General features: G+C 37.7%; 1 protein-coding gene and 1 long non-coding RNA gene across 2 annotated transcripts in view; one reads left to right on the forward strand and one right to left on the reverse strand.

Moving 5' to 3' along the window:
* The window catches only part of LOC128655976 (uncharacterized), a 52,380-nt gene extending 34,606 nt beyond the window's left edge, over positions 1-17,774 (reverse strand). Inside the window, exon 1 of the long non-coding RNA XR_008401954.1 lies at positions 17,564-17,774. This is a non-coding gene — a long non-coding RNA (uncharacterized LOC128655976). The remainder of the gene's footprint in view (positions 1-17,563) is intronic.
* Positions 17,775-18,099: 325 nt separating this feature from the next.
* LOC128656941 (uncharacterized) overlaps positions 18,100-23,461 on the forward strand; it is a 239,146-nt gene continuing 233,784 nt past the window's right edge. Inside the window, exon 1 of the mRNA XM_053711133.1 lies at positions 18,100-18,185. The gene's annotated coding sequence lies outside the window, so the exon portion shown is untranslated. The remainder of the gene's footprint in view (positions 18,186-23,461) is intronic.

The following is a 23,461-nucleotide window of genomic DNA, read 5'->3' on the forward strand; positions in this document are numbered from 1 at the left end:
TAGGAACAAACAACAAAATAATCAATTTAGAGCCCATACATCCTATCAAACTCATCAAACACAGCAACATAATAGAAACAAATCAGAAACACATCACATATCCAATGCCTATCATAGGAACTATCAACATGAGTTAGGCAATAAAAGGGATAATTCGTACAAGAATCACCAAGATGAGTCAGCAAACAAAATGGATCACTACTATCCACGATCAGATTCCTATACACATTATCCTAACCCTTTCAAACATTCTAACCAAGGATCCAACACATCAAATCATAGTGCACATCATAGCTCCACACACCATCAATCATATCAGGAACATTATGAACATCCTAACAGGTTTAGAATTCTATCAACTGATCACAGAGACAATATTCCAATATCAGACAGTCCAAGTACCAGTCAGACCCCTTCTCCTTTTTTAGAGATAGGCTCACATATGAGAATCGAAAGTCCACAGATAAGAGCAGGAAAAAGACCCCACATGCCAGAAAACGAGGCTCAAGAGGTAGAGCCCTTGCCGCCAAGGAAAAGGAATTATCCAGATTAGATCAGGGTATATACAATCTATCCTCACACCAACTATCCATTTATGAGAAAAGAGTATTAAAACAGGGTCTATCCTTTTGCCCCCCAAACACTCCAAGAATGTTTGATATTTTTGTGGACCTTAACAATTTCACGCGCAAATTAACATTACAAAAATATTTTGCGAATAAGAAACTTAAAACTAATCAAATTGAAAGTTCTCAAACACAATTAATTTTGACTGACACAATGCCATCCAACAAAGACACAGTTTGTTTGTTTGCAGAAACAGATAACCTCACCACGCATCTTTTTGAAGAATTTTTACATACTGATGTTAAAAACAAATCAAATTTTAATCCAACCAATGTAGGAAGAGAATATATCGATCTATTCCAGAATATGGTTCTGGAGGACTTCGATAAGATCCTACACACAAAAAAACGTAAGAAAAATTATGCCACTCTCAGTCACCAGAAAGCCATTTATGGTCTGCAAAACAATCCAAACATTATTATTCGTGACGCCGATAAAGGCGGTGGAATTGTCATCCAGGATCTTGAGGACTATATCAAAGAGGCCAACAGGATCTTGGATGACAAAAATTACTATAAAATTTTAAACAAAGATCCTACTACCAATTTTTTGCAGTCATACATCGAACATATAGACAAAGGTTTTTCTTTAAAAATTCTTAATAAAAGTGAAAAAGATTATTTAAGAATACAAAATCCGAGTATTGCCCATTATTACCATTTACCAAAAATCCACAAAAATAAAACAAACCCACCAGGACGTCCAATTATTGCGGGAATAGGAAATTTGACATACAATCTATCATACTACATAGACCAATACCTTCAGAAATACGTGATCACATTACCCTCATACATCAAGGATAGCACACATTTATTACAACAATTAAGCAATATCAATATTACAGATCAAAATTTGTTATGGATCACATGCGATGTCAGCTCGCTGTATTCAAATATCTCACATGAATTAGGGTTACAGGCTATTGCTTATTATCTTCAAAAAGACATATATTTACCAAACACACAATGTGATTTCATTTTGGAAAGCATCGCATTCATTTTACAACACAACTATTTTTTATACCAAGACAAATACTATCTACAAACAAAAGGTACGGCCATGGGGACCAGGTTCGCCCCAAGTTTTGCTAACCTATTCATGGGTTTTTTTGAAAAAAAATATATTTACTCTGCAAACTTGGGATCGAACCTGGTCTTCTATGGCCGATACATAGACGATCTGATCTTCCTATGGGAGGGTGACACATTTTCAGCAGATAACCTTATCACTCATTTAAACAGTAACAATATGGGAATCCAATTCACAGCTAATATTCAGATGCATAAAATTGAATATCTAGATCTGATATTAAGCCTTGAGAATAAGAAGATTATATCCAAAACTTTTTTTAAGGAGGTAGACAGCAACAGTTTTCTTAATTTCAACAGTAATCACCATAAAAATTGGATACGTAACATTCCCTACAGTCAGTTTCGCAGGATTAAACGCAACTGTTCCAATCATGACACTTTTTTGGAGCAAAGCAAAATTCTATACAATAGATTCCTAGAGAAGGAATACCCTCCGTCACTATTGGACAAAGCTTTACATAGAGCATCAGAATTAAATAGAGATGATATTCTCGTGAATAATAAGAACAAAAGCCAACCAGATTTTTCAGAACTAAAAGACATATGCTTCATTACTCAATACAACTCTGATTTTAATAAGATACAGCATATATTGTCCAAACACTGGCATATAATTCAGAGGGATCCAATTTTGAAAAGTCTAGTGAATGACAAACCCAAGTTTGTGTATAGAAGAGCCCCTACCCTTAGAAGCAAACTAGCTCCAAGTAAAAAAGTTAAACACATACACACAAAAAAGACCAATCAGACTCCAATACAAAATAGGGGGATTTTTGGCCTATGTGGAATGTACAAATGTGGGAAAGCAGGATGTGGCACATGCAAAATAATTAAATCTGGCACAAAAACTTTTAAATCAACGGTTACAGGGGAAACCTTTCCAATTCCCATATTCTTCAACTGCGAATCAGCCTATACGGTATACCTTATGGAATGTGTGTGCGGCCTACAATATGTAGGCCGCACCTCTAGAAAATTGAGAACTAGATGGGGAGAACATCACCGGAATTGTAAAAATTCCAGAAAAAAGAACATAAAACATAGTATACCCAACCATTGTTTATTAAAACACAATGGGAACCCATATATTTTCAAATACATTCCGATAGATTATGTTCCCAGAAATACTGATTACAATAGACTAATCAGACTCAGACAACGCAAAACTTTTTGGATCTACCGGTTGAAGACTCTACACCCATTTGGGCTCAACGCCAATTTGGATCTAGCAGCCTTCAACTAGTGGATCCACATCACACTTTTTTCAGGCACATTCAAGTATCTGATATGGACACCAAAAATGGTGTTAATGAATATAGATCAAATTCCATATCCATCAAAATTAAATCTCCCTTAAGGAACCTTTAGAGATTCCTATAGGGATAGCTAGTACCTGAAACACCAACTTGCACTATTGATTATCATAAGACCATTATAATCATTTTTGAGGATATACAAGCTGATTAGTAAACACAGACACACACACATATATACATTATCTTTTGTTCCAACACACATGACCAATATAATGATTTTTGGAGGATACACACACCGACTAGGGAACACTGACACACATACTCACATACATCTTCTTTCGTTCCAATACACATACAAACCCACACACCGATTAAATTTCACATTCACATTGCCAGCAGAATAAGGCGAAAATACTGGTGTCAATACACACACATAATTTTATGACCATATTCTAGATTAACCTCTGTTAGGATATACCTACAGAACCATCAAGTCTTTTTTTATATTAAAGAAAAATTCATACATATTCAAATATATTATTAAACAGTTCATGTACATACATAACACAAATCCAACACAGATATATCCAACCGAATCACCGCACGAAAAAACTAAAGTAAGATACTAATCTTGAACAACACACACATATATATATTAAAAAAAATACGTTCAGATCTAATAGAACACATTTATAATTACAGCACGAAAAAACTAGAGCAAGATACTTATCTTGAATGACACACACATATATAAAAATATGTTCAGATCACATGCAGCAAACAACATTTATTTCTTATACATCTTACGGTTCACACATTCGGACACGCAACATCATCAGCACACGAATAATAATTTTTTGGTTGCAAATATATTTATGATTGCAGCTACAAACAAAATCAAAAAGGTTTTTTCAAAAAATGTTTTGTCCACTTAACACATACATTATGAATTAAGGATTTTTTATTTCTTTATCCCCTGAAAACGGAGTGAATCAAAAACTTTTTAGAAAATATGCGATATATTCCAAGATATTTAAAAGATATATAGGAAGAACGTTAATAGATATGTCTATCTTTAGAAATATAAATACTTTAAGATACATACAATATACATACTTTCTAACACCCTTTGCTATTAGGGATATAAAAACTAATTTACACTATACAAACAAAAACACACAGTCCAAATATGAATATATAAGTCAACACATACACCCAACAAGATACTACAAATTCTATTGTTTAATAGGAATTCCAAAACATTGCACCCAATAAATGTGACCACACAGTTTAACACATTCCTAAAAGGTCAAAATAATAACAATAATAAAATATATTTAGGATTTTGTGTATATATACCCCCATTTTTTTGACATCGATATGAACACATTACTGTAACTGTTTTTTCTGTTAAATTCCTTGATTGTCTAATAACGTTTAAATAATGTCAGAATGTAACAGCTGGGGACACGATTTTGATACCTCAGCTGTAGTCTTTTAGATGTACCCATTGGTTATTTTCTAGTGACAACTTCCGGTTTTAATTAGTCAAATGTGTATATAATGTTACAATTTGAAGTGTATTTTATCTGCTTTATATCTGATGAAACGACCCGTAGCTGGTTGAGAAACGCGTCATTAAAGCCTTTTAAATTTTATTTGGAAGTTGTCCACCATTTTCTATTTTTTATTTAGTGCCGTTAAGTTACAAACTACTTAAATAGTTACAACTATTATATACTCAGTTTTAACAATATAACAGACATTCCTTTACAAAGTAACGTGCACGGCTACAACTGAAGACTTTTTACAGAGAGCTGTATACTCCAAAGAACAGAGAGGACACACCAACATACAGCATACTAGCCGCTGTAAAAGGTGCTAGCAGGCGAGACTGCACTGGTCACAGTACAGTGCTTATTCCTTTGGTAAGCATAATACATGTTTCCTCCATCTTTTTGAAAAGACATATTACACTATGTGGAGTCCCCTCTCTATTTTCTAAGGTTCACATATCCTTGAGTCGAATCCACAGAAATACAAAGGCCATCTGGAGGATATATGCCTATACACAGTGTACTGGCCGCTGAGTAAAGTGCAAGCAGGCGATATCGCACTGGTCAGAGTTCAGTGCAATTCTTTTTGGTAAGCGCAATATCTGTGTTTAATACCAACATAAGAGTATACACACACCCTAAAACACCTTAGTCAGCAACATACAAACATCAGATTATACACTCACCCTAAAACCCCTTAGTCAGCTACATACCAACATCAGATTATACACTCACCCTAAAACTCCTCAATCAGCAACATACCAACATCAGATTATACACTAACCCTAAAACCCCTCAGTCAGCAACATACCAAATCAGATTATACACTCACCCTAGAACCCCTCAGTCAGCATTATACCAACACCTCAGTATGCAGCATACTAACATCAGATTATTCATTCACGATAAAACCCCTAAATCAGCTACATACCAACATCAGACAATACACTCACCCTAAAACCCCTCAGGCATTTACATACCAATATCAGCTAAAACTCCTGGCCCGCCAGCCCCTCTGTCAGGTAAACGCCAACATAAAATCACCCCACTAAACCTGCAGCCTTACCCTACATGAGATCAGAATCCTCACTCTGCAGTTACTTCCTGTAACCATATCAGATCAGATATCTGATCGCCCCATACCTTTATGTAGCTGTTCAGACTGCTCTTTATGATCTCTGTTTTACATACAATGGGGTAGATTACAAGTGGTGTGCTATTTAGTGCTTTCACTCACACACCAAAGTAAACTTTTAACGCAGACGGGTTAGGCCACATATTACAAGTTTAAAGTAATATGTTTGCACATAAGCGAAACCAGGTGCGTGCTAACTTCAGGACTTCAGTTATCATGAGCATACTAACTTCTTTTCCCAACAGACTTTAATGGAGAGCACTGTTAAAAAAAAACTTACACTTACTGCTTGCGCACTAACCAACACTGTGTTAGACATACAACACAACATAGAAGAAAATTTTATTTTTATTTTCAAATATATATTTCTTTATACATATATGATTATTTAATACTAGTTGATAAGCCTGTCCAGAGTGCAGTCTATGTGTTAAAAATGCAACCCCCCAAGCTGCAAAAAATAAAAAAGTAAAAATAGAGAGAAAAATAAACAAAGCTATCCAAAATAATCAAATTACCCCTATAAAAAAATCCCCCCCAAAATAAAAACACCCCCTAATCTATTACTAAACTATCAATAGCCCTTAAAGGGGCTTTTTGTAGGGCATTGCCCTAAAGAAATCAGCTCTTTTACATTAAAAATAAAGAAAGTCCCTCCTAACAGTAAAACTCCCCACCCACCAAACCCCCCAAAATAAAAAACACCTAACACTAAAGCGGCATTTGTATGGGCATTGCACTTAAAAGGGCATTTAGCTATTTCTTTCACTGCCCTTAAAAGGGCATTCAGGTCTTTTTGAAATTGCCCAATGAACCCTAATCTAAAAAAAAAAAAAAAAAAAAAAAAAAAAAATGTAAAAACTAATTAATACTAAAGCCCCAAATAGGTACTCAAGGTTTCAGAAGTCCGGCAGAGAAGGTCTTCTTCCAGACGGGTCCATCATCTTCATCCATACCGAAAGCGGTGTGGAGCGGAGGTCCGGAGTGGTCTTCCCAGATGTGGCGATCCTTGCATTCAATATTCAGAATAAGATGGACATCGGATGAAAAGGAGCCTCCATGCCGCCGAAGACCGCTGCCACAGATGACCACCGCCGAGGATCGCCACATCTGGGAAGACCGCTCCGGACCTCTGCCCTGCGCCGCCTTCGCTGTGGATGAAGATGATGGACCCGTCTGGAAGAAGACCTTCTCCGCCGGACTTCTGAAACCGTGAGTACCTATTTGGGGCTTTAGTGTTAGGTTTTTTTAAATTTGGGGGGGGGGGTTGTTTTTTAGATTAGGGTTCATTGGGCAATTTCAAAAAAGAGCTGAATGCCCTTTTTTAAGGGCAATGCCCAAACAAATGCCCCTTGGGGCAATGGGTAGTTTAGGTTTATTAGTGTTAGGTTTTTTTATTTTGGGGGGTTTGGTTGGTGGGGGTTTTTACTGTTAGGGGGGACTTTGTTTATTTTTAATGTAAAAGAGCTGATTTCTTTAGGGCAATGCCCTACAAAAAGCCCGTTTAAGGGCATTGGTAGTTTATTCTTAGATTAGGGGGTGTTTTTATTTTGGGGAGGCTTTTTTATTTTCATTGTGATTATGTTTAATTTTTTTTATTTTGGATAGTGTTTATTATGTTTTGTATTGTTAGACTTTTTTATTTTCTGTAATTTTAGATTAATGTAAAGTAATTTTTATTTTATTTTAATTGTAATATATATTTTTATGTAATTAAGGGGTTAATTTAGGGGGTGTTAGGTTAGGGGGCTTAGTCATTAAATTTGTTTTTTGTGTTGTCGGGGTTGGCGTTTTAGGTGTTAATAGGTAAAGAGTTAATAGGTAAATTAGGTTTAATGCGTTGTGGGGGGTTGGCGGATTAAGGGTTAATAGATGTATTAGGTAGTTTGCATGTTGTGGTTGGCAGATGTAGGGGTTAATAATTTTATTGTTTTTTTTTTTCTTAATACTTCATGTGGGCGGTAGTTTTTTTTTTTTTTTTTTAATAGTTCGTATGGGCGGGTCGTTTTTTTTTTAATTACTTATTGGGAACGGTTAGGTTTTTTTTAAATACTTATTGCAGGCGGTTATTTTTTTTTTTTGTAATGCTTTGTTTGCCTTCGCTGCATCCTGGTGGTTTCCGAAAATGGCAGGGTGGTGAAAGAATTCTGTCAACATTCCTTTGAGGATGCGTTACAAACGCGATTATAGTATAGATATACAGTATATATATATATATATATATATATATATATATATATATATATATACCTATATATCTATATGAATCTATACAGGTATAGATATATACAGATATATATAGGAATATATATATTAAAATACTAAGAACATTTTGTACTATGTAAAGAACATTGGAATGTAAACTATTTACAGAAGATGCACAGTAAAACACAACTTTGACCCCCAAAATCTGTTACACATCTACAACCACCAAAAAACACCCATGCTAAATAGTTTATACATTTTGTCCTGAGTTTAGAAATACTCAATGTTTATACGTTCTCTGCTTTTTTTGCAAGTTATAGGGCAATAAGTACAAGTAGCACTTTGCTATTTCCAAACCATTTTTTTTTTTCAAAATTAGCGATAGTTACATTGCAACACTGATATTTTTCAGCAATCCCTGAATAACCCTTAACATTTATATATATATTTTCGTAGAAAACCCAAATATAGATTTAGGACGATTTTGGTATATTTCATGCCACCATTTCACCGCCAAATACGGTCAAATAAAAAACTTTAGGTTTCTCACTGAAATTATTTACAAACAGCTTGTGTAATTATGGCACAAAATGTTGTAAATGCTTCTCTGGGATCTCCTTTGTTCAGAAATAGCAGACATATATGGCTTTGGCATTGCTTTTTGGTAAATAGAAGGCCGCTAAATGCTGCTGCACACCACACTTGTATTATGCCCAGCCGTGAATGGGGTTAATTAGGTAGCTTGTAGGGTTAATTTTAGCTTTAGAGTAGAGATCAGTCTCCCACCTGGGGCCCCAGTACAAATGCGGCGTCGCTCGGAAAAGCCAGCGATGCCAGTTTTTGCGCAGGTTTGGTATCCTATATACAGCGCCCCATATAAATGCGGCATGTATATTTTACCCGTCGCCCGCAATTTTTACTCCCATAGGCTAACATGGGACCGCGTCGTGAATCAGTATTCAATATCCAGCGCAAGTACTTACGTGGCGAAAATTGAGAAATCTTACTCCATTTTTACCTCGCCATAAAAGGCAGCCGTATCAAGCCTTGCGCTGAGTATGGGAGCACCGTAACTCCCGAAAATGCGTGCAAAAATAAACTAACACCTAACGCATGCGCAATGTCTATCTACCTGTGAACCACAATCCCCCACCGCAATAACTAATAAAGTGTATTAACCCCTATATCCGCCATCAAACCCACACCGCAAGTAATAACTAAATTATTAACCCCTAAATCCCCCAACCCCAACATCACAAACTACCTATTAAAACTATTAACCCTTAATCCACCATTAACCCACAAAGCAATAAACCTATTAAAGTATTAACCCCTAAACCGCCAAAGCCCACAACGCAATAAACCTATTAAAGTATTAACCCCTAAACCGCCAATGTCCACCACGCAATAAACCTATTAAATTATTAACCCCTAAACCACCAAAGCCCACAATGCAATAAACCGAACGCCTAACCTAACCCCCCCTAACCTAACACCCCCTAAATTAACCCAAATTACCTAATTTACAAAATACTAAAGTTACTATTAAATTTAAAAAACTAACACTACTTTAAAAATATAAATAAACTAAGTATAAATTAAAGGGACAGTATTATCAAAATTCTGTAGTAGACTGTCCCTTTAAGCTACAATTACAGAAAATAAAAAAATCTAAGATTACAGAAAATAATAAAGAAAATTACCAAATTTTACAAAAATTATACCTAATCCCTATGAAAATAAAAAGCCCCTCCAAAATAAAAACACCCCCTAATCTAATAAACTACTAGTAGCCCTTAAAAGGGCTTTTTGCAGGGCATTCCCCCAAGATAATCAGCTCTTTTTCAAAAAAATACACAACCCCCCAACAGTAAAACCCCCCACCCACCAAACCCCCCCAAATAAAATAACCTAACACTAAAACCCCTAAACTACCCATTGCCCTGAAAAGGGCATTTGTTGGGCATTGCCCTTAAAAGGGCATTCAGCTCTTTTACTGCCCACCCTATCTAAATAAAATAATTAAAAAAAAACTTAAAAAACCCAGGCCTAGATTTAGAGTTCGGCGGTAAAAGGGCTGTTAACGCTCCGCGGGTTTTTTTCTGGCCGCACCATAAATTTAACTCTGGTATCGAGAGTTCAAACAAATGCTGCGTTAGGCTCCAAAAAAGGAGCGTAGAGCATTTTTACCGCAAATGCAACTCTCGATACCAGAGCTGCTTACGGACGCGGCCGGCATCAAAAACGTGCTCGTGCACGATTCCCCCATAGGAAACAATGGGGCTGTTTGAGCTGAAAAAAAACCTAACACCTGCAAAAAAGCAGCGTTCAGCTCCTAACGCAGCACCATTGTTTCCTATGGGGAAACACTTCCTACGTCTGCACCTAACACTCTAACATGTACCCCGAGTCTAAACACCCCTAGCCTTACACTTATTAACCCCTAATCTGCCGCCCACGCTATCGCTGACCCCTGCATTACACTTTTAACCCCTAATCTGCCGCTCCGTAAAACACCGCCACCTACGTTATCCCTATGCACCCCTAATCTGCTGCCCTAACATCGCCGACCCCTATGTTATATTTATTAACCCCTAATCTGCCCCCCACAACGTCGCCGACACCTGCCTACACTTATTAACCCCTAATCTGCCGAGCGGACCTGAGCGCTACTATAATAAAGTTATTAACCCCTAATCCGCCTCACTAACCCTATCATAAATAGTATTAACCCCTAATCTGCCCTCCCTAACATCGCCGACACCTAACTTCAATTATTAACCCCTAAACTTCCGATCGGAGCTCACCGCTATTCTAATAAATGGATTAACCCCTAAAGCTAAGTCTAACCCTAACACTAACACCCCCCTAAGTTAAATATAATTTTTATCTAACGAAATAAATTAACTCTTATTAAATAACTTATTCCTATTTAAAGCTAAATACTTACCTGTAAAATAAATCCTAATATAGCTACAATATAAATTATAATTATATTATAGCTATTTTAGGATTAATATTTATTTTACAGGCAACTTTGTAATTATTTTAACCAGGTACAATAGCTATTAAATAGTTAAGAACTATTTAATAGTTACCTAGTTAAAATAATAACAAATTTACCTGTAAAATAAATCCTAACCTAAGTTATAATTAAACCTAACACTACCCTATCAATAAAATAATTAAATAAACTACCTACAATTACCTACAATTAACCTAACACTACACTATCAATAAATTAAATAAACACAATTGCTACAAATAAATACAATTAAATAAACTAGCTAAAGTACAAAAAATAAAAAAGAACTAAGTTACAGAAAATAAAAAAATATTTACAAACATAATAAAAATATTACAACAATTTTAAACTAATTACACCTACTCTAAGCCCCCTAATAAAATAACAAAGCCCCCCAAAATAAAAAATTCCCTACCCTATTCTAAATTAAAAAAGTTACAAGCTCTTTTACCTTACCAGCCCTGAACAGGGCCCTTTGCGGGGCATGCCCCAAGAATTTCAGCTCTTTTGCCTGTAAAAAAAAAACATACAATACCCCCCCCCCAACATTACAACCCACCACCCACATACCCCTAATCTAACGCAAACCCCCCTTAAATAAACCTAACACTAATCCCCTGAAGATCTTCCTACCTTGTCTTCACCATCCAGGTATCACCGATCCGTCCTGGCTCCAAGATCTTCATCCAACCCAAGCGGGGGTTGGCGATCCATAATCCGGTGCTCCAAAGTCTTCCTCCTATCCGGCAAGAAGAGGACATCCGGACCGGCAAACATCTTCTCCAAGCGGCATCTTCGATCTTCTTCCATCCGGTGCGGGGGGGGTCCATCTTGAAGCAGGCGACGCGGATCCATCCTCTTCTTCCGATGTCTCCCGACTAATGACGGTTCCTTTAAGGGACGTCATCCAAGATGGCGTCCCTCGAATTCCGATTGGCTGATAGGATTCTATCAGCCAATCGGAATTAAGGTAGGAATTTTCTGATTGGCTGATGGAATCAGCCAATCAGAATCAAGTTCAATCCGATTGGCCGATCCCATCAGCCAATCAGATTGAGCTCGCATTCTATTGGCTGATCGGAACAGCCAATAGAATGCGAGCTCAATCTGATTGGCTGATGGGATCGGCCAATCGGATTGAACTTGATTCTGATTGGCTGATTCCATCAGCCAATCAGAAAATTCCTACCTTAATTCCGGTCCGGATGTCCTCTTCTTGCCGGATAGGAGGAAGAGCACCGGATTATGGATCGCCAACCCCCGCTTGGGTTGGATGAAGATCTTGGAGCCAGGACGGATCGGTGATACCTGGATGGTGAAGACAAGGTAGGAAGATCTTCAGGGGATTAGTGTTAGGTTTATTTAAGGGGGGTTTGGGTTAGATTAGGGGTATGTGGGTGGTGGGTTGTAATGTTGGGGGGGGGGTATTGTATGTTTTTTTTTACAGGCAAAAGAGCTGAAATTCTTGGGGCATGCCCCGCAAAGGGCCCTGTTCAGGGCTGGTAAGGTAAAAGAGCTTGTAACTTTTTTAATTTAGAATAGGGTAGGGAATTTTTTATTTTGGGGGGCTTTGTTATTTTATTAGGGGGCTTAGAGTAGGTGTAATTAGTTTAAAATTGTTGTAATATTTTTATTATGTTTGTAAATATTTTTTTATTTTCTGTAACTTAGTTCTTTTTTATTTTTTGTACTTTAGCTAGTTTATTTAATTGTATTTATTTGTAGCAATTGTGTTTATTTAATTTATTGATAGTGTAGTGTTAGGTTAATTGTAGGTAATTGTAGGTAGTTTATTTAATTATTTTATTGATAGGGTAGTGTTAGGTTTAATTATAACTTAGGTTAGGATTTATTTTACAGGTAAATTTGTTATTATTTTAACTAGGTAACTATTAAATAGTTCTTAACTATTTAATAGCTATTGTACCTGGTTAAAATAATTACAAAGTTGCCTGTAAAATAAATATTAATCCTAAAATAGCTATAATATAATTATAATTTATATTGTAGCTATATTAGGATTTATTTTACAGGTAAGTATTTAGCTTTAAATAGGAATAAGTTATTTAATAAGAGTTAATTTATTTCGTTAGATAAAAATTATATTTAACTTAGGGGGGTGTTAGTGTTAGGGTTAGACTTAGCTTTAGGGGTTAATACATTTATTAGAATAGCGGTGAGCTCCGATCGGAAGTTTAGGGGTTAATAATTGAAGTTAGGTGTCGGCGATGTTAGGGAGGGCAGATTAGGGGTTAATACTATTTATGATAGGGTTAGTGAGGCGGATTAGGGGTTAATAACTTTATTATAGTAGCGCTCAGGTCCGCTCGGCAGATTAGGGGTTAATAAGTGTAGGCAGGTGTCGGCGACGTTGAGGGGGGCAGATTAGGGGTTAATAAATATAATATAGGGGTCGGCGGTGTTAGGGGTAGCAGATTAGGGGTACATAGGGATAACGTAGGTGGCGGCGATTTGCGGTCGGTGGATTAGGGGTTAATTATTTTAAGTAGCTTGCGGCGACGTTGTGGGGGGCAGGTTAGGGGTTAATAAATATAATACAGGGGTCGGCGGGGTTAGGGGCAGCAGATTAGGGGTACATAAGTATAACGTAGGTGGCGGTCGGCAGATTAGGGGTTAAAAATTTTAATCGAGTGGCGGCGATGTGGGGGGAGCTCGGTTTAGGGGTACATAGGTAGTTTATGGGTGTTAGTGTACTTTAGGGTACAGTAGTTAAGAGCTTTATGAACCGGCGTTAGCCAGAAAGCTCTTAACTCCTGCTTTTTTCCTGCGGCTGGAATCTTGTCGTTAGAGCTCTAACGCTCACTGCAGAAACGACTCTAAATACCAGCGTTAGAAAGATCCCATTGAAAAGATAGGCTACGCAAATGGCGTAGGGGGATCTGCGGTATGGAAAAGTCGCGGCTGAAAAGTGAGCGTTAGACCCTTTAATCACTGACTCCAAATACCAGCGGGCGCCCAAAACCAGCGTTAGGAGCCTCTAACGCTGGTTTTGACGGCTACCGCCGAACTCTAAATCTAGGCCCCTAAGTCTAACCCCCAAGTGGTCCTCACCTGTCCTGAAGTCCGGTGGAGAAGGTCCTGTTCCAGGAGGTGAAGTCTTCTTCCAAGTGGCGACCTCTTCTTTCTTCTTCCAGGAACCAGCCAGCGTGGAGCGGAGGGCGGAGTTTAAGACCGATGACCACAGAGCTGAAGACCGGCAACCCAGGAACTGAAGACCGGCGACCCTGGAACTGAAGACCGGCAACCACAAAGCCATGGAGCGTGGAGGATCCTCTTCATACGATCTCCGCCATACACTGAATAGGAATTCAAGGTACGCTATTAAAAATGGCTTCCCTTGAATTCCTATTGGCTGATTTGAGAATTCAAATTCAAGTCAGCCAATAGGATGAGAGCTACTGAAATCATATTGGCTGTTAAAATCAGCCAATAGGATAAGAGCTACTGAAATTCTATTGGAAGAAGAAAGAAGAGGTTGCCGCTTGGAAGAAGACTTCCCCGCCTGGAACAGGACCTTCTCCGCCAGACTTCAGGACAGGTGAGGACCACTTGGGGGTTAGACTTAAGGTTTTTTAAGGTTTTTATTTTTTTTATTTAGATAGGGTGGGCAGTAAAAGAGCTGAATGCCCTTTTAAGGGCAATGCCCAACAAATGCCCTTTTCAGGGCAATGGGTAGCGGGGTTGTGTATTTTTTTTTAAAAAAGAGCTGATTATCTTGAGGCAATGCCCTGCAAAAAGCCATTTTAAGGGCTACTGGTAGTTTATTAGATTAGGGGAGTTTTTATTTTGCGGGGGCTTTTTATTTTCATAGGGATTAGGTATAATTTTTGTAAAATTTGGTAATTTTCTTTATTATTTTCTGTAATCTTAGATTTTTTTATTTTCTGTAATTGTAGCTTAAAGGGACAGTCTACTCCAGAATTTTGATTAGACTGTCCCTTTAATTTATACTTAGTTTGTATTTTTAAAGTAATGTTAGTTTTTTTTTTAAATTTAATAGTAACTTTAGTATTTTGTAAATTAGGTAATTTGGGTTCATTTAGGGGGTTTTAGGTTAGGGGGTGTTAGGTTAGGGGGGTTAGGTTAGGGGTTAGGTTTAGTGCGTTGTGGGCTTTGGCGGCTTAGGGGTTAATACTTTAATAGGTTTATTGCGTTGTGGGCTTTGGTGGTTTAGGGGTTAACAGTTTTAATGGGTTTATTGCGTTGTGGGTTAATGGCGGATTAGGGGTTAATAGTTTTAATAGGTAGTTTGCGATGTTGGGGTTGGCAGATTTACGGGTTAATGCTTTAATAGGTAGTTTGCGTTGTTGGCATTGGCAGTTTAGGGGTTAATACTTTAAAAAGGAAGTTCACGTTGTGGGATAATGGCGGATTAGGGGTTAATAGTTTTATTAGGTAGTTTGCGATGCTGGGGTTGGCGGATTTAGGGGTTAATAATTTAGTTATTACTTGCAGTGTTGGTTTGATGGCGGATATAGGGGTTAATAGTTTAATTAGGCTTATTGCGTTGTGGGGGGTTGTCGGTATAGGGGTTAATACATTTATTATTAGTAGTGAGAGGGGGGATTGCAGATTTAGGGGTTTTTACGTGTCGGGCTTATTTTTGGGAGGCGTGTTAGACTTTTACGGGAGATTTGTTATTTCCTTTACTTTTCTTAGGCGCCGGCAGTTTCTAAAGTGCCGTAAGTCACTGGCGACTCCAGAAATTTGTATTTACGCTCATTTCTGAACATCGCTCGTTTATTCGACTTACGACACTTTATAAACTGCCGGCGCCGTATATGTAATAGCCCGATGTGCGAGGTGAAATTTTGGGCGGCGCGGGTTGCAGCGCTTGCACTGAAGCCTGCGCCGTATATGTAATCACGCCCCTGATACATCCCACCCCCTGATCCTTCCCTGACCTCTCTCAAACAGCTTCCCTCCCCCACCTCACAATTGTCAACACCATCTTAAGTACTGGCAGAAAGACTTTTTTTTTAACTTTTTTTTTTTTATAAAGTTTCTTCAGTATAGGATCCCCCCCCCCCAGCCTCCCTGATCCCCCCCAAACATCTCTCTAATCCTCCCCCTCTACCTATTTGCAGCCATCTTAGGTACTGGCAGCTGTCTGCCAGTACCCAGTTTACAGTAAAATTAGGCTTAATTTTTTTATAAATGTATTATACCCATAGTGTAGCTGCCCCCCCCCCCCTCAATACCCTCCCCCCTCCCAGATTCCTTTCCCAAATCTTTAATATTACCCTCTCCCTCCTTCCTTCAATGAAGTTGTTCCATAGTGTAGCGGTCCCACCTGCTCACGTCACGCCACGGCGCTCCCGGACATCTCACCGGAAGTCCTCCAGCAATCAGCTCAGCTGTCCAACCGCCTCACTCCTACCCCTCCAATGACATCATCGATTGGCACCATCACTGGAGGACTTCCAGTGAGATATCCGGAAGTGTGCGCGTGGTTTGCGGGAGTGGGTGGGAGCTTCCACCGCTTGAAACCCTTGAGGATGTACAGGGTACGTACTTGGTCATTAACTACCTGTTTTTGTAGGACATACTCTGTAAGTCCTTGGTCGTTAAGGGGTTAAACAGCTTTGAGTTCACAATTTTTAGCAATAAAAGCAATTTCAACATTTTTAGACAGTGCTCTTTTATATGACTGATAAAAAGTATTAAATGGATATAAAAGTTAAAAAAGTGAATGCTTTAATATGTTAGATAATTTTATTATTGCACTATTGATTGCCTATAACTATGTGTTTAACACATAGATAACATGAGCTCTAGAGCAGCAATGCACTACTGGGAGCTAGCAGAACACATCTGATGAGCCAATAACATGAGACAAATGTGTGTAGTCATCAATCACCAGCTAGCTCCCAGTAGTGCATTGCTGAGGATATGTAATTATGCTTTTCAACAAAGGATACCAAAAGAAAAAAGTACATTTTTCAACAGAAATTAATTTTAAAGTGTTTTAAAACTATATGCTCTACATCAGTGGTTCCCAAACTTTCTCATGTCACTGCCCCCATAGTTGTATAAACTCACCAAAAAACAAACAAAGAATGCAGCCCTACAGTACAATCAGCTGCTATTTATCATAGTGAGGGAAAATGTAAGTTGCTGATTCTATCATATAAGAAAAAGCCTTGATGAAGCCTTGGCAAAGAGCAGTAAAACTTTAAAGTCGAAGCAAGAAAGTTGTTTTGTTTTGCGCATCTAGGATAAAATACAGCAAAATATGATAATTATACTTTGAGGGACCCACTAGCATCTTCTTCCACTCCTTTCCACTAGCACCCCTCATTGTAATCCTTGTGCCCCCTTCTACCTCTTATGTCTATTAGTGCCCCCCTCAGTAATCCCAGCAGCCCACAGGGGGCAGAACTGCTCTATATGAATCATGAAAGTATAATGTTGACTTTCCTATCCATTTAAATGTCCTTTGTTATATCTATTATATTAATGTAGCTATAAATATAACATATCTACTTTACAAGGTCATATATTGCTGTGCCGTTTTCCTGAAAAGGGATGCAAAAATGTGTTACACATACAGGGCACTAAACAAATGTCTCACTAAATAAAATATTACCAGGGACATGTTTTACCACTGCAGATAAATCACTTTACAAGTTCATTATACTCACTATTAGACTGACACAGTATGCAAATAAATGTGATCCAAATGGAGAGAGATAGAGTTGAAAGGTTGCAGTGTGATCACTGGTTCTCATATTGGAGAAGTACTGCTCTGTTACATTAGAAGACCCCAAAGAAGAACTGTACTACGATCTGAAGTTATTAGTGAGAGTTTGCCAATGGAAAATATAACAGAGCTATTCCATACTACTATATGAAATAAAATTATTCCTCTGAGTTCTGGCATTTCACAGGTTTTTTTTCATATAATTACACAAAGTGACTAAACCTCTATTTAGACTAAAAACACAACTAACGTATTTCATTATAATTCACACCGATGTTCTGTGACACTTACAAACTCACATGCACTGTATGATTCCGAAAACTCAGCTGCCCTTAGAAAGTGCAAACTCAACTGCTCTCAGCCGTCCTCTGACACTCCCTAATCTCACTTGCACCGTGACACTTCACCCAATAGCCAGGTATTTACTGTAACAATTTGGGGCGGTTCTACACTTTTACCCAGCAGGTATATATTATACATTGAAGTGTGATAAAATGCAGACTTTTAACCTAGAGGAAGGCAGACTGTAACCTCACAACAAACAAGGATCTGCAGACAAAACCGTAAGAGTTTGCATGTCTGTTTACTTTCTGAAATTACTGGCATTGGATAGATTAAAAAAAAAAAGTGTGATTGTTAAGCTAAATATATAACAAGAAGCATTTGTTTTCTAACGTTATGTGGTTACTTATCTCCATAAAATGTTGTGAAACTTAGAGAAATTACATTATTTTGTCTATCCTATTTGTGAAAGCTTAGTAACTCTACCAGGGGCATTATGGGTGGTATATCATGATATTTTATTCATGTATTTTTTATAATAAGTTAATATTGGAGCATGGGTGTTGGTATGGCATGGGAAGTGTTAAGAGTCATACGGCAACATTACGAGTTTTGCGTTAGGAGCTGTGAGGTGCTAACGAGCAGTTTATTGTCACCGCTCACTTAGCTACAGCGCTGGTATTACAGGTTTTCTGAAACCCGGCTTTAAAAGACAAGAAGTGAGCGTAGAGCAAAATTGTGCTCCATACCGCACTCCAATACAAGTGCTGCTTAAGTCAGCGGTGAGCTGGACGTACGTGCTCGTGCACGATTTCCCCATAGACATCAATGGGGAGAGTAACTCAGTAACACAGCCCCATTGATTCCTATGGGGAAACACATTTTATGTTTACACCTAGCACCCTAACATGAACCCCGAGTCTAAACACCCCTAATTTTACACTTATTAACCCCTAATCTGCCGCCCCCGACATCGCCGACACCTGCATTATATTTATTAACCCCTAATCTGCCGCTAGGGACACCGCCGCCACCTTCATTATACTTATGAACCCATAATCTGCTGCCCCCAACATCGCCGACACATACATTATATTTATTAACCCCTAATCTGCCACCCCCAACGTCGCCGCCACTATATTAAATTTATTAACCCCTAAACCTAAGTCTAACCCTAACCCCCCTAACTTAAATATAATTTAAATAAATCTAAATAAAATCACAATCATTAACTACATTATTCCTATTTAAAACTAAATACTTACCTATAAAATAAACCCTAAGCTAGCTACAATATAACTAATAGTGACATTGTAGCTAGCTTAGGGTTTATTTTTATTTTACAGGCAAGTTTGTATTTATTTTAACTAGGTAGAATAGTTATTAAATGGTTATTAACTATTTAATAACTACCTAGCTAAAATAAATACAAATTTACCTGTAAAATAAAACCTAACCTAAGTTACAATAACACCTAACACTACACTACAAGTAAATAAATTCCCTACATTAAATACAATTAAATAAATTAAATTAGCTAAATCACACAAAAAAACAAACACTAAATTACAGAAAATAAAAAACAAATTACAAGATCTTTAAACTAATTACACCTAATCTAAGAGACCTATCAAAATAAAAAAAGCTCCCCAAAATAAAAAAAAAACCTAGCCTAAACTAAACTACCAATAGCCCTTAAAAGGGCCTTTTGCAAGGCATTTAGCACTATTGCGGCCCAAAGTCCCTAATCTAAAAAATAAACCCACCCAATACACCCTTAAAAAATCCTAACACTAACCCCCAAAGATTCCCTTACCGGGAGAAGTCTTCATCTAAGCGGCAAGATGTCCTCAACAAAGCCGGCAGAAGTGGTCCTCCAGACGGGCAGAAGTGGTCCTCCAGACGGGCAGAAGTCTTCATCCAGATCCAGAGGGCATCTTATATCTTCATCCTTCAGGTGCGGAGCGGGTCCATCTTCAAGACATCCGACGCGGAGCATCCTCTTCAAACGACGGCTCCTTCGTAATGAATATCACTTTAAGTGACGTCATCCAAGATGGCCAATCGGAATTAAGGTAGAAAAAATCCTATTGATCCTATTGGCTGATGCAATCAGCCAATAGGATTGAGCTGGCATTCTATTGGCTGTTGATTGCATCAGCCAATAGGATTTTTTCTACCTTAATTCCGATTGGCTGATAGAATTCTATCAGCCAATCGGAATCTAAGGGACGCCATCTTGGATGACGTCACTTAAAGTGATATTCATTATGAAGAAGCCGCCGTTTGAAGAGGATGCTCCGCGTCGGATGTCTTGAAGATGGACCTGCTCCGCGCCGAAAGGATGACGATAGAAGATGCTGTCTGGATGAAGACTTCTGCCTATCTGGAGGACCAATTCTGCCCGTCTGGAGGACCACTGCTGCCGGCTTCACTGAGGACATCTTGCCGCTTGGATGAAGACTTCTCCCGGTAAGTGAATCTACAGTGTTAGGATTTTTTTAAGGGTGTATTGGGTGGGTTTATTTTTTAGATTAGGGACTTTGGGCCGCAATAGAGCTAAATGCCCTTTTAAGGGCAATGCCCATCTAAATGCCCTTTTCAGGGCAATGGGGAGCTTAGGTTTTTTTAGTTAGTATTTTATTTGGGGGGTTGGTTGTGTGGGTGGTGGGTTTTACTGTTGGGGGGGGTGTTAGCATTTTTTTTTTTACAGGAAAAAGAGCTGATTTATTTGGGGCAATGTCCCACAAAAAGCCCTTTTAAGGGCTATTGGTAGTTTAGTTTAGGCTAGGGTTTTTTTTTATTTTGGGGGGCTTTTTTAATTTTGATAGGGCTCTTAGATTAGGTGAAATTAGTTTAGAGATCTTGTAATTTGTTTTTTTTATTTTTGTAATTTAGTGGGGGGTTTTGTGATTTAGCTAATTTAATTTAATTTATTTAATTGTATTTAATGTAGGGAATTTATTTAATTATAGTGTAAGGTTAGGTGTTATTGTAACTTAGGTTAGGTTTTATTGTAAAGGTAAATTTGTATTTATTTTAGCTAGGTACTTATTAAATAGTTAATAACTATTTAATAACTATTCTACCTAGTTAAAATAAATACAAACTTGCCTGTAAAATAAAAATAAACCCTAAGCTAGTTACAGTGTAACTATTAGTTATATTGTAGCAAGCTTAGGGTTTATTTTATAGGTAAGTATTTAGTTTTAAATAGGAATAATGTAGTTAATGATAGTAATTTTATTTAGATTTATTTAAATAATATTTAAGTTAAGGGGTGTTAGGGTAAGGTTTAGACTTAGGTTTAGAGGTTAATAAATTTAATATAGTGGCGGCGACGTTGGGGGCGGCAGATTAGGGGTTAATAAATATAATGTAGGTCTCGGCGATGTTGGGGGCAGCAGATTATGGGTTCATAAGTAATGTAGGTGGCGGCGGTGTCCGGAGCGGCAGATTAGGGGATAATAAATATAATGCAGGTGTCAGCTATGTCGGGGGTGGCAGATTAGGGGTTAATAATATTTAACTAGTGTTTGCGAGGCGAGAATGCGGCGGTTTAGGGGTTCATCTGTTTATTATAGTGGCACCGATGTCCGGAGCGGCAGATTAGGGGTTAAAATTTTTATTTTAGAATTTGCGATGTGGGTGGGCCTCGGTTTAGGGGTTAATAGGTAGTTTATGGGTGTTAGTGTACTTTTTAGCACTTTAGTTATGAGTTTTATGCTACGGCGTTGTATTGTAAAACTCATAACTACTGACTTTAGAATGCGTTAGGAATCTTGACGGGGTAGGGTGTACCGCTTTTTGGACTCCCAGGACAGACTCGTAATACCGGTGCTATGGAAGTCCCATAGAAAAAAGACTTTACAAAGTTTACGTAAGTCGGTTTGCGGTAAGGCCAAAAAAGTATGTGGTGCCGCTATACCTGCAAGACTCGTAATACCAGCCGTAGTGAAAAAGCAGTGTTAGGACGTGTTAACGCTGCTTTTTCAGCTTACCGCAAAGCTCGTAATCTAGCCGATAGTGATTTGAGTATTATATTGCAATGTATGTGTCTCTCCTTCACATTCAGAACCTTGCATAACTAGATAAACACCTTTCAAGCTAAACTTTGCCTATCTTAACTATGTTGAGGGATCTTGCAGTACTGACGAGATGTCTTAGATTATCTCACCAGAGCGGAGAGCTTTAGATCATCGGGCCCATAGATTTTGAGCAACTTACTTATGACAACTCTCAACGTAAGAGTTCTGCATCATTATCCTACAACTTTTAGTATTCATAATTGGCCAATCACTTTTTATACATGAAAAAACTGGACCAATTTACGGAATGTTTTAAAAATAAACATTTAACATAAATTTGATGTTTGAGCTCAAACTACAGCAAGCCTACCATATAGCTAGTATAATTTAAGTACTACTTTATAAATGTGTATGTCTTCAATCTGATAATGAGATCATCAGCCTTTCCATTTTTAATGACCTTTTTCAAATGCATAAGGCGTTGTAAATAAAACATTACAATTGTGTGAGATTTAAATTACAGGCCAAATTTCTAACCCCACAAATAGAAGAGAATTTTTTTCTAAAGTATTTAGCACGGCCTATATTCCAGCATCCGGAGACAGGATACTTGTGGCTGATTCAGGGAGTTTTGGGGAATGGTATAACAATGAACCAGGGGTTAAGGTGGGCAGGGTGATGATGAATCAGGGGTTTGGATATATGTATCTTGCTAAATAGGAACTATTACAAGATCATGGAGAACTCCAAGACAGACAATAGAGACACCAAAATGATGGATGGTAAGGAGCTTAGGTGGTAATGAACATAATTTCATATTGTTTTGTACAGATTTGTGTTTCAGGAAATGTCTTGATTTTATTTTTTGGTAATGATATAGACACCTATATCTGCATCCCTAGGGAAACTGTACAATTTATATTAGACAGTTACAAAAGTGAGGAAAGAGTATAAGGTGTGTTTGTAAAAAAAAGATGGTATACAGGACAGATGGGCTTCTGACCTTAAATGGACAGTCTACACCAGAATTGTTATTGTTTAAAAAGAAAGATAATCCCTTTTTTACCCATTCCCCAGTTTTGCATAACCAACACAGTTATATTTATATATTTTTTACCTCTGTGATTATCTTGTATCTAAGCCTCTGCAAACTGCCCCTTTATTTCAGTTCTTTTGACAGACTTGCAGTTTAGCCAATCAGTGATGGCTCCCAGGTAACTTCATGTGCATGAGCACAGTGTTATCTATATGAAAAACATGAACTAACACCCTCTAGTGGTGAAAAACTTGTTAAAATGCATTCTTAAGAGGCGGCCTTCAAGGTCTAAGAAATTAGCATATGAACCTCCTAGGTTAAGCTTTCAACTAAGAATACCAAGAGAACAAAGAAAAATTGGTGATAAAAGTAAATTGGAAAATTGTTTAAAATTACATGCCCTATCTGAATCATGAAAGTTTTTTTTGGACTAGACTGTCCCTTTAAATGCGTAAGAAAGAACAAGGAGAATAAGGTCTGAGGTGAAAAAAAT

The sequence above is a fragment of the Bombina bombina genome, chromosome 4 (assembly GCF_027579735.1).
Source record: "Bombina bombina isolate aBomBom1 chromosome 4, aBomBom1.pri, whole genome shotgun sequence".
NCBI lineage: Eukaryota > Metazoa > Chordata > Amphibia > Anura > Bombinatoridae > Bombina > Bombina bombina.